We start from the raw sequence: 16,825 nt of genomic DNA on the forward strand, positions 1-16,825 counted from the left end.
TCATTTTATGTCGTGCTAAAAACCTTTTACTGATCATATTTACATTATAGTCTCTGTTAACATATTAGAGCATAGTCTGTAACTATCAGCAGATTGATTCCTCATGCTGGCTTTCTTGCTGGAAACACCAACATTGTAATAATGCCAAAGCTGCCTACTTTCTGGGATCAAGAACCACATGATCACTCCCAACTCTGAAGTCCTATGATTTCAAACTAATTTCAAATGAAGGAGGAAGTATTTGGCCAAAGTAAAACAGTGAAAATGTTAAAACAAGCAAGTGAGAGATTACCAAAGTTTTGTTAGCATGGTTTAGAGGACTTCGTTGATACAGTCTTACTATAGGACCATTATTATGGGCAGTTTTGCAGTTAAAACTGTGAGCAAAGAAGGAAGTATTTTGAAAACAGGCAAAAATGAAATCAACCCTTGTCCCCTACTTTTTCCCCCTAAGTTTGACCATATGTACCCATACATTTGTTGAACATATATCAACATTGCCCTGCTAGGGTGACTTAATCTGGTTATTCATTTCTTTTATATTAGATTTAGTTATTTAAATTCATTAAAACTTGTAAGTTTAATTTTTAAACATTGATTTATTGCATTAAGGTAAAATTTGGACAGATAACTAGCCACAATATTTGGACCTAATTTGGACTCATATAGAATTTTGAAAAATTTATGAGGTTACCTGTGAAATTTGAAAATTTGATCTTATATTTGATTTTTCTTCTTTAGCCTGTTGGTAAGGTAGATTATATTCAAATATTGAACCACCCTTGCATACCTTAAATAAATCCCTTGTGATCATAGTATCTAATTCTTTTTATACATTGTTAGATGCAATTTGATAATATTTTGTTGAGGATTTTTGTGTCTAAGTTCATGAGAGATAGTGGTTTCCAGTTTTCTTTTTTTGAAAGGGAAACTTGTCCTGTCTGATGTGGTTCAGTTGGTTGGGCGTCTTCCCTGCACCAGGAGGGGTTGCTGGTTGGATTTCGGTCAGGGCACATGCCTGGGTTGCGGCCTCGATTTCCGGTAGGGGGCGTGCGGGAGGCGGCGATCGATGTTCAGGGCACATGCCTGGGTTGCGGCCTCGATTTCCGGTAGGGGGCGTGCGGGAGGTCGCGATCGATGTTCAGGGCACACACCTGGGTAGCGGCCTCGATTTCCGGTAGGGGGCATGCGGGAGGCAGCGATCGATGTTCCGCTCTCCTATCGATGTTTCTTTCTCCCTTTCCCTTCCTCTATAAAAATCAGCGCAACCTTTGCCAGCGTGGCTCCGTGGTCAGAGCATCGGCGCAGACCTAAGGATCGCAGGGTCACGGACCTAGGGGCGGTGGTTTCGATTCGGCTCTGTGGCTAGAGCATCTGCCCGTGGACCTGAGGATCAGAGGTCGCGGTTCACGGACCTAAGGGTCACGGATTTGATTCCTGGTCAATCGGTCTGGGTGTTGTAGGAGGCAACCAATCGATCCCTGCCTCATAATGACATTTCTCTCTTTCTCTCTCCTTCCCTTCCACTCTCTGTAAAAACCAATAGAAAAAATATCCTGGTCTGAGGATTAAAATTTTTTTTAAAAAAAATTTTAAAATCAGTGCAAATATTAAAAAGAAAGGAAAACTTTTTTGTTTGTTAATCCTCACCTGAGGATATTTTTTCCATTGATTTTTATAGACAGTGGAAGGAAGGGAGGGAGGGGGAGAGAGAGAGAGAAACATCAATGTGAGAAACAGTGATTGGTTGCCCCTGCACCCCCTGATTCGGCAGGATCCACTGGGAATTGAACCCGCCAGCTTTCCCTGAGCCTGTAAACACTCTATCCACTGAGCCACAAGGGCCACTGCAAGAAAGGAAATCTTTGTCTTACTTTGGTGTCATGGTGATACCTCATAAAATGAGTTGGGAAACATTCCTTCTTTTTGTTTTCTGCAAGAGATTATGTAAAACTGGTGCTAATTCTTCTTTAAGTAATTGGTAAAATTTTTGAGTGATGCCATCTGAGCCTAGGGATTACTTTTTCTGGAGCCTTTACATTAAAGATTCAATTTTTTCCCCAAGATTATAGACCTATTCACATTATCTATTTAATGTTGGTGGATATTTAGTGGTTTGTGGTTTTAGAGAAATTGATTCATTTATTCTAAATTTCACATTTTGTGAACAAGAGAGAGCTCTTTCGTTTCTGATTTAGCATGGTGGAATCATTTTCTGGGACTCCATGCTGCCTACCCCTTATAGTCATTGCCTTTCTACAGCAGTTAGTAATGAAAGGTCAAAACATTAGAGACTTTGTTGTAAAGGAAATGGAATTGAGATCCAAGTTACATTTATATTCTCTAGTAACTATTCTCTCTTAAAAAATACTAATTATATATATTTCAAGAAATCCTCTCATTTCAATTAAAATGAGACTGCAGACCTGTGTGTATCATATCTAGAGTTTTTTATTGCTTGATTTGTCTTTTGATTGTTTTTAGTAGGTGGCAGTTAGGGATAGATTGAGGTAAATTCCGTATTTTTGTTCTTCACACCAAAGGAAACAGATGTCTCACATTTTCACTAGGTTCACGGCAGTTTCAGACTTAGGAACCTGGTAAAGATAAAGAGCACTGTCAAACCAAAGGGTCCTTGTTCATCAAGATTGCTTTCTGCACCCTTCTACCCACTTCTGGCTCTTTCTTCCTCTCTTTTCCCTCTTTTTCCTTTTTCTCCTTTCCTCTTTCCCCCTTTTCCTTTTTGGCCTCTTGAGGTTTTTTTCCTTTGTTTTCCCCCCCCCTTCCTTCTTATGAGCCAACACATTTAAAGTTTAATTAGCAACCACCTTATTTTGTAACCTAAAGGAGCTGCAGTGCAGTACACTTCCCCTCTGTCATTGCTTCCCCTTTGCCCTACTGTACACAGATGTGGTATCTTAACTATCTGGAGAGTGCCTAAGACCCGAGTTAAGAGAATGGAGTTCAGGTCAAGAATCTAAACACTGCCTAAAAATACACAAATTTGCTTTGGCATATTTTAAAATTCATTTAGAAATGGGACTATTTTTTCTATCACCAATAGATATCAATTGGCATGTATAAAAATGCATATAGCTATTCTTTGCAGACAAAAGAAGTGGATAAAGACTCATCAGATCTCACCATTCTAATATAACATAAACAAACCACTTAGAAACAATTTCATTCATAGACTTGAATATAACCTTTACACTTATTTTCTCAACTTTCATTTTGACTCTTTATACTGAGGGTCTTATTTTGTTTCCCATCCTGACATCTCTAGATAAAACTAATTTGGGGGGAGGAGGGAGAGACAGGAAATGAGAGTTCCTATTTCATTTTAGGACTTGTCATTTTCTAGAAAGCCCACACCAGTGAGCACCTAATGTATTTTCTCCCTTAAATATTGAAGATATCCAAATATTTTTGTGTTATTGACACAAAGTTCTAACTTAATGGCAAAGATTGATAGTGTGTTGTCATTCTTCTGTCATTATTTATGAGAATTAAAAGATAAAAACCTATTGCTCTTCCTTATGTTTCTGGTCAGCCATGTACCAGTTTCATTTTTAAGCCATGGCAGAAGTAGCTTTATATAGCCACTTTATGCAAATCCTGATAAAGTTTTGACCAGCATCATGTCAGAGAAATTATCTTGGATCCATATGGGAAAGATCAGAATTGAGGGAATATTTGTGTTCCCATGCCCTTTGGTTTTTATTTAGCTCTGTAGCAGTTAATTGAATACTATTCCCATTTAAAAAGGGCAGAGAGACTGACCTGCCTGGTGTAAGTAAAAGTCATTGAATATAGCTAGCTTTATATCTTGGTATAAAAATCTGGCTCCTTCAACCCCTGTAAGTATGGAATGTATACAAAATGACTAATGGTATAGAATATAGTTCTTTGACTGTTTATGGTTCTGACAAATGTTTAACATTACTCCTAAGACATTATCTTCCTTTTATCCGTTTTACTTTTTCTAATTATACTCTGAAATAAATGATACAGTAGTTCTGATATTTTGTTGGGTTTTAAAAGGTGGAGAATCAATTTGAATTGCTTTGGAATTTAAGTCTTTCAGGACACAGAAACCTGGTGTGTTCCCATGTTAATTCTGGAGAAAATTGTCCAAATTCCAAGAACCAATTCATCATTCCTAGTAGGGGCTACCACACACCTTTTTTTTTTTGGGGGGGGGGGGGACATCACAGTGTTTAAAGGAAGTGTTAAACAAAAAAATTTCACTTCCATGGCTGAAAGTCTTTTTTTAAAAAAGGGTTTATTGGGCCATTGCTAGCAAGAAAATAAAGACCATATCCTGGGACATGAAGTCTAAACCACTAACAGCAGTGTCAAGTGGAAAAGGCAACATGCCCACCATCCTGGAGTTGGCAAACATTTTTTATACATCAAGAAGGGGGAGAAAGATGTAGGTTGTTTTGAAAGAATTTACATTGGCTGTAGATAAAGCAGCTGGGAGAAGTTGAAGCTGGGCTGGTTCTGGGGTAGGCGTAGAGTCCCTAAGGAAGAAGTGTTTGCTCCTTTCGGTTGGTTGTGGGCCAGAGTCCCGAAAGTTCATGTGTAAGCAAGAAGTGGAGGCTCCTGGGGTTCCGTGGCACCTGGCTATGCTCTTTTAGATAATCCAGAGATCCAACATACACTCAGGAATGTGGGCAGTCTTGTTAGCTGGCCCCCAGCTATTAACAGTCTAACTACTCTGTCTTCCTCTCGCTCTCGAGACTGCTGTAAATTAGGACATCTCAGAATTGTTTTTTCTTGTCACAAGTTTCAAGATCCAAACATCTATATTCTGTTACCCAGTGTGTTGAGTGTGTTTATTAGTCATGAGCTCTGTCATGCTGTGCTCTTTTGCCTCCCGGCCTTTGTGTTAACTACCCCGGCTTAAATTTTGGTTTCTTTGGCACTTTCTTACCCCCTTTCCCCAAGAGACCGGTTAGATACCCTTTATATATGTTACAGTGTTCTGTTACTTGCCTGTTCTTCAGGGTTGCTTTCTCACTAAATATAATCTCCTTGAGGACAGAGATCGTCACATGTTCATGACTTCATCTTTACTGTCATGAAGTCTGGCATATAAAAGATACCAAAGAACTTATAAGCATATATGCACAGCCCATGGACACAGGCAATAGACAGGTGAAGACCTAGGGTGGGATGGGAGATGGGTGGAGGGGGGTAAAAGAGAGAAAGTGGGGGACATCTGTAATACTCTCAACAATAAAATAAAAATTTTTAAAAAACATTAAGTATTTGCTGAATAAATGAATAAAATTACAGGAAAAAATAGTTACTTAATTTTAAAATTTAAAAGCCATTATAAGTCTTCTATATGAATATATTTGTTATCTTGATAAACACTACACTAATTTATACAAGTGGAACGTTTTAATTATTTGGTGACATTAAAATTTTGGGACTGGCAAAGTGGATTCTTTAGTAAGAGATCTCCAGTTTCCCATGAAGAAAAAAAATTGTAGCTTTCTTGCTCAGAGAAAATAATGAGTATACCATATTACACATTAATGTGAATTTCTGAAATAGCTGATTGTTTGGGTTTTTGATAGTAAGCTACAGAGTTTGCTGTACTCTAGTGTAGAGCTTTGAGCTTGAATGGGGAGTAGGTCGGGTTCTCCATCTCTGTGTAAGTGAGGGGTAGTGCATTAAATTTATTGAATGTTTCTTCTATAGAATGTAAGCTCTCTGAAAGTAGGGTTTGTATCTCACATATTTCTGTCTGGTACCTAGACAAGCTGGTCATTTTAGGAACTTATTAAGAATTTGTTGGCCCTGGGCGAGTAGCTCAGTTGGTTAGAGCATCATCCTGATACACCAAGGTTTCGGTTCAATCCCCAGTCAGGGCACTTACAAGAATCAACCAATGAATGCACAAATAGGCAGAACAACAAATTTCTCTCTCTCTCTCTCTCTCTCTCATACACCTTTCCTCTCTCTCTAAAATCAACAAATTAAAAAAATTTTTTTAAAAAGAATTTGTTGTATAAAGAGGGAACATTACAGAGGAGATCTTAGTTTTTTGTGTGGACTCTGTGTAGTAGAATGCATATGTGATCAATTTAAAAAGTACTACTTACTGTATAAATATAATACACTTTCTGAAATATGCAAAAATATTCTATTGGGATAAGGAAAATCACAATTTTGGGGTTGGTTTTATATGATATTGTCACTCTTTCCAGCAAAGTAATTCTAAATTAATCCATAAAGAGCAAATGGACTTTTCAAATCTTATCTAGCAATAGAAATCAAGGAGGATAGTGTTTGTGGCCTCTAAGTCAATCTTTATTCAGGAAGACATAAGATGGAAACTCTTAATGCCAATTATCCTGAGGCTTATTTATGAACATTTTATTTTAAGAGTTTTATAATAGTTTCTCTTCTGCCAGAAAGGAAACTTGAATTTGAGAACCAGTCTCTAAGGACTTGATATTGAATGAACTTAACTCTTTGTCTAACACAGATTGATTTCATTATTCTTGGCACAAGATCAAATAGCTCAGGCATAGCATTTCTATGAATGTTTGGAACATTTTCCTTCACTATTATTATTTCTCAATATATGTAAGTGCTGTTCTTTCAAAGTGATATATGGTTATATTATATAAACAAGAGCTTCAAACTTGTTTGAACTTTAGCTTTACTGCTATGATTAGAAAGTTAACAAAATGAACTTTCCCTAGTCCTGCTTCTTAACCTTTTCAGAACCTCAGCTTCCTCATGTATAAAATTGGGATAATAGTGTCTACTTCTTAGGATTCTTGTGGGAATCAATTAATATAATATATATTAAACCACCACTAAGATTATGTCATCAAGGCAGAATGGTTTTTTTTTACACCATCATATATTTTCCTAATAAGACCAAAGAACATAATTTATGCCAAATGAGTAGGAACTCTTGTGTTTTGGATAGGAAGCCATTTTTTTTTTCTATTTTTAAAAGAGGAACACTTGCAAATAAAATTTCTGAGGGAATACATGTAAATTAATAGTACATTTAACCAGACTCTTTTGAATAGTAGATATGCTCTGGTTAAATGAAAGATTAAAAGAGAGGTTAAAAGGTAAGATTTATATGGATAAATCCATGATCTTTATGCTTTTTAAAATATTTCTTTAACTATACACTTTAAAACCTGACACTGTATAAATGTACTAAGAAGAAGGCACAGTCACTCGCTCCCCCATGTTTATCGCAGCATTATTGACAGTAGCTGAGACATGGAAACAGCATGAATGTTCATTGTTGGGTAAATGGGAAAAGAAAATGTGAGATAAGATCACACACACACACATACACACAATTGTAATTAAGTGAGGTGATGAATGTGTGTTAACTAACCTTATTGTGCTAATTATTTTGCAACATATACATGCATCAGATCATCACATTGTACATCTTAAACTTATACAACGTTATATGCCAATTATGTCTTTAAAGCTGGGGGAGAAAAAGGAAGCAGTCACCCAGTTAGCATTAGGAATAAATTCAGGGGGTGATCTAAGAAATCAAATAATTAGAAACAGTATCTATGTAATATATGCATGATGTCCGGTCCAGCCCCCCTCGCAGTTTTTACGAGTGCCTTTGTTAGCATTAATACCTCATAGTAACCATCCACCTCCTAAATATCCATTCTAAAATATCCCAGCAGCACACAAACTGTCTTCATCAGGACCACCAGCTTATGGTGAGCTTGGAGAACTGTCCAATCCAAAACCCACAGTCTCCTGTATTTACTATTTCATCCATCAATTTTCCTTTGTCATTTACACTTACAATTTAGTTAATTTTACCCCAAACAAATGTTTCTCACATGTGCATGTGGACTCTCATAATTACCTCAAATAACTGTTTAGTCCAGTCTCTTCCATTTTTAGGTCCTCTTCTTTGGGGAGCAGAAGACTTTTTTTTTTTTTTAATTAACCAAGTATTTCAGACATGCAGAATGTAGCTAGCATCTATGAACCTATCTCTCAAAATTAATTTTTTTAGAGAAATACATTATTCCATCATTGAAGTCTCCTTTGTGCCTCTTCCCAGTCCCATTCCTTTCCTTCCCTCCATCCCAGATCCACCCACTATCCTGAAGTTGGTGTGTACCCTTCCTCTTCCCATTTGTACCATTGTATGTGTTTTTCTACAAACAATACATAGTTTTTTGTGTTAAAATTTGCATAAAGTTACATATATGCTACATAGTCTTCAAGTTGGCTTTTCCTCTGTTATGTTTTTTGAGATTTATCTATATTTATAAATTTAGGCCACATTCATTGATTTAAACTATGGCATGGGCTTTACATTGGATGATTATACTACAATTATTCTTTTCCTTATTGATGGATGTTTAAGTTTCTCATTTTTTATAGTTACAAACGATGTCTTAATGAATAACTGACCCTGTGGCCATGTGTGTCATGGGTATGCACACCCCCAACTTTACTGGATAGTGTTAGATTACACAGATAAAATGGTTATTGTAATGTTTTCTTTTTAATTTATCCCTGAGAAAAGATATGGTGTTGATCATGACTGGCAAACACTGTTAAAATGGAAAAGACATTGGGAAAAAATTAGAATGGGGTTTCAGCTCCCGAACTAATTTGGATAACTTGTATTAAGTTATTCCATCTATCTGAGTCTCAGTTTCTCTATTTCCAAATTAAGGTCAGATTGCATATACGACCTCTGAAGTCTTTTCCAGCCTTGATGTTCTATGAGTTTAGTGCTAATGATATATTGTATGCCAAGAGACAGAAGAGCCATACGTTTTTAAATGAAATTAGATCTAATGAAGAACTAATGTCCACAGTCCCTAAAGTCCATATGTAATCCAAAAGTTCAGTGCGGAGAATATCCTCAAGCATCCATTTACTATGTACTGTACTCAATTCAAGATATTTAAAATTACAACTCAATTAAATGTTTTCTTATTTGCATAATTAGTTGTTCTTCAACAGTACTTTTAAAAGATATTTTAAAATGTAAAAGAAGGTATTAGATTTACATTATGGTTAGTAAACTCTGTGAACTAATCTAAAAACCTAAATTCCCTATAAAACATTGATTTGTGGATAAAAATATATTTAGTTACAGACAACTAACTTGGGAAGTGAACATTTGGAACCCAACACTTTTGCAAATTGGAGACTTCCTGTAACGTTAATTTCAGGATATCCTAGGCAAATCTACAGTTATTACTCTTGAAGATATATAGATAGTGTATACTATGCTGGAAATTGAAATGTCACTGCTAAAAGATTTGCACTCTGTGGGCTTGGAAGAGCCTAGAACTTCCTTCTTAGTCTTTGTTTTCTGCACTAGCAGTATCATTCATTTTACTACTTCTGGAGAAAGGCAGGCAAGATTATAGGCATGGCAAGGAGAAAGTTTTAACAAATGCTTTAAAAAAGGGCAAAGACAACTTCAAGGGTAATGGTGATAAATAACTTCTTTGGCTGAATTATCTTATAAGATAGAGCCATAATAACTTATTCCAGTTTGAGGTCTTCATAAGAAATTGACCTGGTTTTCCTTTCATGTAAAAATTTTGGTTTCATTTCTGTAATTTTTGGCCTTAGATTACTGGACAGTTGAGTCATTTCTGTGGTGTAAAAATTTACCATTGAAGTATCTGATACAACCTTATAGTGGGGTCACTATTGACAATAACCTTTAAAATGTTACAGTGTCCCAGTCTTAGGTGAAGTTTTAGGAGTTAGACTTTCTTTCTTTGTAATACAGCTGAAAACACCTTGCTTCTGTAATGCCACGTCTGACCTTTCTACTAGGATTTAGCATTATCCTGATGTGGGTGGCTATCCTGACATGAGTTTTAAACCATAATTTTTTAAAGATTTCATTTTATTTGCTTTTAACCCTTTTTAAATTGCTGTTAGCCTCTTTTCTGTATTTTTCCCATCTTTAATGATAGGAGATTTTTTTGTCAGTTTCATTTTCACTCCAGTTTTTAATACAAGGCTCAGCAAAACAGAGCCTCAGCAGATAAGCACTTATGATTGATGGAGTTCACATCTCTTGTGTTTCCCCAAATGTATTTTTCCCTCCACAGTCTTTTACCACTCTCATGATTTTGTTGTGCTAGATCATGATGCCTCTGGTTGAGATCAGTGTTACCCAGTAGCCAAAAATAATGTAACAGTGCAGGGTTGTGACAAAAGCTGTTAGAAACAAACAAAAAATTAATAGTAGAAGTGATACTCTTCTTTTTCTGTTGATTCAATTTGCAACTTTGAGGAGTTAGTTTCCTTTAGCTTTGCTTTCATTTCTTTTTGACTTCTGCTAACTCTTGTTTTATTTCATTTTTGGCTCATTCTATATTCCATTAACTCATATCCCTGCTATGAACTCCTGTGTTATGTAGAAATTACTTCATTACACTCTCATCCTTCCCATTGCTACGTGATAACTCAATGCAACAGTTCCTGTTTCCTATGTGGTTCTCTTACATTCCTGTTAAATTTGCCTACTGTCAGAAGAAGGTATTAGAGAGAGAAAGAGAGAGATGAATGACATTGGTGGCAATACTTTCCTCCCTCAGAGGTTAGGCCAACAAAACTAATTGAATTCCCACAGGAGCCTAAGGTCAGAGTTAGACTACTAGTTAGATTTTTAGATCTTAGCTTTTTGTTTTACAAATGATTTCAAAGAAAGTTTGAGGCCACCAATGCTGGCAGGGAGGGGGTGGCTGATGGAAGGGTGATTCATAAAGTGGTAAAACAGTACTGAAAACCTCACTACTTCTTGCACAGTCAGTCAAGAGATGTGTCAGCCATTCCTGAGGCAATGACACAGACTCTATAGTTTAGTTATGAGAATCATTATTATTCATTTTCAACATAACTACCAATATTTTGAACTGTCTAGAACTGTGCTTCCAAAATAGCTGCAAGCCATGTAACTATTTAAATTAAATTTTAATTAAGATCTAACAGAATTGAATATTCAGTTCCCCACTCACACCAACCACATTTCAAGTGCTAAATAGCCACATGTGGTTAGTGGCTACCATGTTGGAGAGTGCAAATATAGACTGTTTCCATCATCGTGAAACGTTCTCTTTGAAAGCACTGATCTAGAACAAACTCTGAGAGCAAGGTTTAATGTTCAGTATCCTGTTTACAATCAAATGATTGAAGTCCAAAGTGTAGTATGTAAAATTACCTTTTAAAGATGGAGCCTACTATTATGGCTTGGTTATTCTAGGTATAAATAATAATATTTCTAAAATGAACATTAGCATCCACTGAATAAAAGGTCAGTTCCATGTTAATTTTAGACTCAAGGACTTGAGGAAAAGATGTGTGGATTTTGAAAAATAAAATGTTTTACTTCATTTTCAATCCTTAAGGATAAGTCAAAGTAAAAAAAAAGTTAGATAAAATTTTATGTATTAAAGTTATTGATAAAGGATAGAACATGAAAAATCTGATTTAAACCATGACACAAGATCCTTTACACATTCTGTATTCTTTTATGAAAACAAGAAGACATAAAATCACTTAAAAGCAATTCCTATAATAAAATTTAAACATCAATCAAAGACTGGTCTGGTCTTTAGTTCTAATATAGTAATGACTGTTATTGCTATATCTAGAACATCAGGGTGGAATAATTGAATGATGAGCAGTTGGGCCCATTTTTTGACATATATAGAAGAGTAAAAATTTAACAGATACTTCATACTTTATGTATATGCTCTACACAGACTATCATTTAATTATTTTACTTTTAGTAGTATTGGATGAAGTTTATTGAATGCTTATTCTGTGCTAGCCAACTTGCTTAGCACTTTATATGCACTATCTTATTAAATTCTCTCAATAAACAATCCTGTGAGTTAGGTATGTTTATTATGTCCATTTTAAAGATGCAGAAACTTAACCTTGGAGAGTTTTGAAACTTGACCATGATCATATGGCTAGTTAGGGATAGACCTGGGTGGGATTTAGATGCAGTTCTGCTTTAATTAAACCCCATGCTTTTAACTGTGGTTGCCTTTTCAAGTAGCTGTCTGAAGACCATACTAGTAAGTAGCAGAGTAGGATTGAAACATGTGCTTTTTGACACCAGGCATCATGTTCTTTCTAGTTTTCCATGTGCCTCTCATATCTACTGAAAATAAGGAGGAAATGGCCATAATTTTATAATATTTAATGGAAATTCTTAAAGTCGCTATAATATAGTTTTCCTAAAGTTATTACTCATCTAACAAATTATTTTTTAAAATGCCACAAATTAAAACAAACTGAAATATAAGTTGTATCCATGTGACTTTCAAAACTCAAAAGCCTTAGAGCAGTGGAGACTATATTTATCAGAGGCTTATTTTAACATTGTCTTAATTTCTGACTACATTCATACATTCACCATTAGAAAACAATGCAAACTTGTTGAAGAGTATTTAAGGAGTTCCTTACTTGTAAAGATAAATTGTGGTAATTTTTCTAAACTGGTTTATGAAGAAATAATGAAATATCGTACCAAGAAGTCTAAAAAAGGAAATTAATAATTCAAGACCAAGTCGTGAAGAGCTTTTGGGCTAATATATTTTGTAGTTAGCCTCATTGAGACAGTCCGTGTCTGTTCCCTTAGACCTTTGAGGGTTCCAGTGCTCAGTATGAGAAATATCAAGTGTGAAATTTCTGGAGAGTGAAAATAAAAGAGAAGCAAGTTTTCTTTAGTGGAATTTCCCTCTAAGTGAATGAAATGTAATTCAACCAGTTGAATCACTGAACTATTTTATTGCATTGCAACTCATAAAAGAATTCGTTTGAAAAACACTGCTTACCATTTCAACAACTTAAAACCATAGTCTATTCAATCACTTCATAACAAACCAGTTTGGGGAATGACTTCCCTGAAGCAGTGCCAAACTCTCTTCAGGAAAATGGTCTCAATACGAGGCAGCAAAAGGAAAGGGCGGGACCAGGAACATAAAGAAGAGTTAACTGCACGTAATTTATTAGCTAACATTTAAAATATGAGAGCAATAAGGAAATAATTAGGAAATATTACATGGAGTCATCTTCCAGAAAGTTACAATCTAATTGATATAAACCAATTCATATATGAGATATGTAAAGGAACATTAACACAGAAAAAATGGTACATAGATAAAAGTCAATGCACAAGAAACTTTTTCACATTTTTTGTTGTATTGGAATTTACTTATTTGCATAGGTACTATCTATCAAACATTGTTTCAGACATTGGAGATACAACAGTGAACAAACGCACTAAAAACCTGCCCTCATAGGAGTTACCTTTTAGAGAGAACATATAAAAATTAAGTAAAGTTCATAGTGTATTAGAAGGTGACAAATGCTAGAGAGTAAAAACCAGAGAAGATGGACAGGGACTGTCAGGGAGTTGCAATTTTAAGAAGGGTGGTTAGGGTTTATAATACATTTTTTAAAATTAAAATCATATTAGTCTGTAGAAGCTGAAATTGAAACAAGGCCAAGCTCTTCCCTGTAGTGAAGGAATAAGTGAAAAGAATTCAATAAAGGAATAAGAGTGGTGCCAGGTTATTTGTTTATCTCTCAAAGTCCTGGATGTGGTTTTTTTGAGGGGTAGGGTAGGTATTTTGAAAGTCCATTTGGTACAGCATAGGGAATATAGTCAATAATACTATAATAACTATATATGGTACCAGGTGGGTACTAGACTTATTGGGGGGATCACTTTGTAAATTATATAAATGTCTAACCACTATGCTGTAGATCTGAAACTAACATAAAATAATATTGAAAGTCAAGTGTAATTGAAAAAAAAATTTTTTTAAGTACATTTGATTTTTTGGTGGGGTCAGTTGGCCCTTGAGATAAAACGGGATGGTGGTATTGACCATACTCTCACTGATGGCAGAGCACAGTCCCACTTGTCCTCCCCTCAGATCGCAGCACACGCTACATGTAGTTATGAAGAATACTTTCACGGGATGGTATTTGTGATAATGGGATTTTCACTTGTAGAAAAATTTTTGCTCTAGCCTCATAAAATCTTGAGAAGTCATCATAGTTTAAAAATATATATATATCTCTGTTCCCATGTCTCTAACCACTGAAATCAGGAGAATGGATGGACTCTGTCAGGGAGGGGAGAGTGCATGCAAAGGGCAGAGAGCTAATATCTGAGTCCTCTGTAAAGTACTGTGTTGCTTGTGGTGAGAAAGTTCCTTAAAATTTCAACAAAGCACTTAAGCAAACTTTTCTTATCCAGTGTCCTTTGTATCAGACACTCTGCTAAGCGCTAAAGGGTTTTTTGTTTGTTTGTTTTTAAGCTTCTATTAGCTATTTTGCTTTGATGTTTTCACCTCTTTGCCACTGTAATCAAGCCTTCCCCACAGTGACATTTTCAGCTATTGGTGGCATTATACTATCTAACATTTATCAAGCACCAGGGAAACACAGGCACGTGTGAATAGTAGTGGAGAGGGTAAAATGGACTAAAACACCAGTGCTGGATGAAGAGCTGGTTTGAGTCATTTCTGGCTGTATGAGAGAGGTAAAAAAGAGGAAGGGAGGGTCCTAAGAAAGACGAAAAATGAGCAGAGAATGAGGAAATGATTAGACCATGGACACGCGTAATTGTTAAGGAACAGAAATAGCAGGATTCAGGAAGAAAAGAACAATTTGCAAAACGTCCTTCAATATACTAAAGATTTTTCAATGTGTGTGTATTTAACGTGGCGAGACTATTTAGAAAATGAACTTGTTCTGAATTCATCTTTCCTTAGGCTGCGTCTTAGGTTTGTGAGTTTTGTTCACTGTGCTTAACCCTCGCCTCTGGTACTCAACTCCCAGCCATGCACAGACACACAGTCTCTTGGAATTATCTCTTTCATTGCTTGATATTCAGCTCACATTTACTTTCTCCGGCTTTTGGAAGTTACCACTCAGACAGATGCAAATTCAGTATTACGCCTGCCAAAGTGCTGAGCAGAAGAGAGACTTTCTTTTTTACACCTTCCATCTTTAGAGCTTTTGGTCCTGTTCTTCCCATCTTTGCTAAATAGTAAATGGGGAGATTGTTGTTGTTCAGATGAACACGAGGGCATTTGCATTACTGAGCTTGCTGTTTCTAGTTCTACAGAGATTCTTTACAATTTCCTTATCAGCAAAGGAATCGCCTTGATTTCCTTTGATAATGTTTCCCAGCTGATATTCTAAAACTAGCACGGAAGCAATTCATACTCTCCTGAAATGGCTCTTGCCCAGAAATCCTGCTTGATTTGTACTTATTAGGCTTTAATTGCAGGGTGAAAGGGATGGATGGGAAAGAAGGCAAAAAATACCCACTGCCCTCAAACTGAGCTCCTATCAAAACAGCTCGACTCCCTCAACAGAGACATGCAGGAATACATTTATATTGTAACTGGGGTTTTTTTCTAGTTGTCAGCCACAAAGAATAAACACTTACATTTTTAAAAAATAACCTTTGGTAATTTAAACTGAGCACAAATAGACCTCTGTTGATAATAGTTCCCAAAATCGTGAGAAACCGTAAGTACCTTAGACCTATAAAAAGTATCTCAAAACACATTTTGAGCCTTTGTTGATTTGCCATTATGAGCTCTTATCTTTTTTTAAAATGGGGACTATATTCTTTTCTCAAGATAGCTGTAAAAAGCAAAAGGTTTTGAATGTTTTGTATTAAACTGAGAAAGTTTACCTATATGAAGAGAGGAAACCCAGTGCTGAAACAAAGTGAATTTTTTCCAAGGTTTGAGAAGATTTTAATGTTTTATATATTTGAGGGATCCTATTTTTTGTTTGTTTAAATTTTTTGGTATAATTATCCTTTGAATTTAAACTTATGTAATCTTTAACTGGGTGAAAAAGATGAAGGGACTAAGAAGCACAATCTGGTAGTTACAAAATAGGTCACGGGGATATAAGAAAAGCATAGGGAATATAATCAATAATATTGCGATAACTATGTATGGCACCAGTGGGGTACTAGAAATATCGAGGGGAACACAATGTAAAGTATATGATTATCTATCCACTAAGCTATATACCTGAAACCAATAAAAGGTAAAATTGAAAATAAAAAAATAAAAACTCATGCTTTAAGCCCTTCACCTTCCATTCTAGTTCTCAGGGCAATTTTTTACCTTGTTCGTTTCTGCTGAACACTTTGAAAATTGATCACTTTAAAAATCTTATTAATCACTTTAAAATTCACTTTAAAATTCTTATTAATCACAAGGAAGAAGAAACTTTCCATGGGTAGCAAACTCAAGACCAGAGAGATCAGGTAAATGTATAAAGCTTCAGAGTGTAAGACCATAGAAGGAGTAAAAACTGTGGCATAGGAAACGGTGTATATCCTACCTAAAGGCAGTCAAATAGGTAATTGTCTATTTTCCAAAACAGTATACTAGCCACGCAAAACAGTGGCTTTATTCATTGGTGAATTTTGCTTCCCAAATACAGTTGTTTAGAATCCATATTCATAGATAACGACCCAGTTCTGCCTATCTATATTAAGTTTATAATAGCTGCTCAATAGCTAGATGTAGTAAGCTAAATGTGGTTTAACATATTCATTCTTTTAGGTGTTGTATACTAAAGAACGTCCAAACCTATAGAAAAATTTTTATAAGTTTATTTGAGTCAAACAGAGGACATGCTTGGAAGCAAGATCTCCATAGATGGAGAAAATGCTCCTGAGAATAGCAGTTTAAGAAAGGTTACATGAAATCCATTGGTGTTAGATTAAGGAGGTAAATTAAGGAGAAAGTAAAGAGGG

The sequence above is a fragment of the Miniopterus natalensis genome, chromosome 20, assembly GCF_054644295.1.
Source record: "Miniopterus natalensis isolate mMinNat1 chromosome 20, mMinNat1.hap1, whole genome shotgun sequence".
NCBI lineage: Eukaryota > Metazoa > Chordata > Mammalia > Chiroptera > Miniopteridae > Miniopterus > Miniopterus natalensis.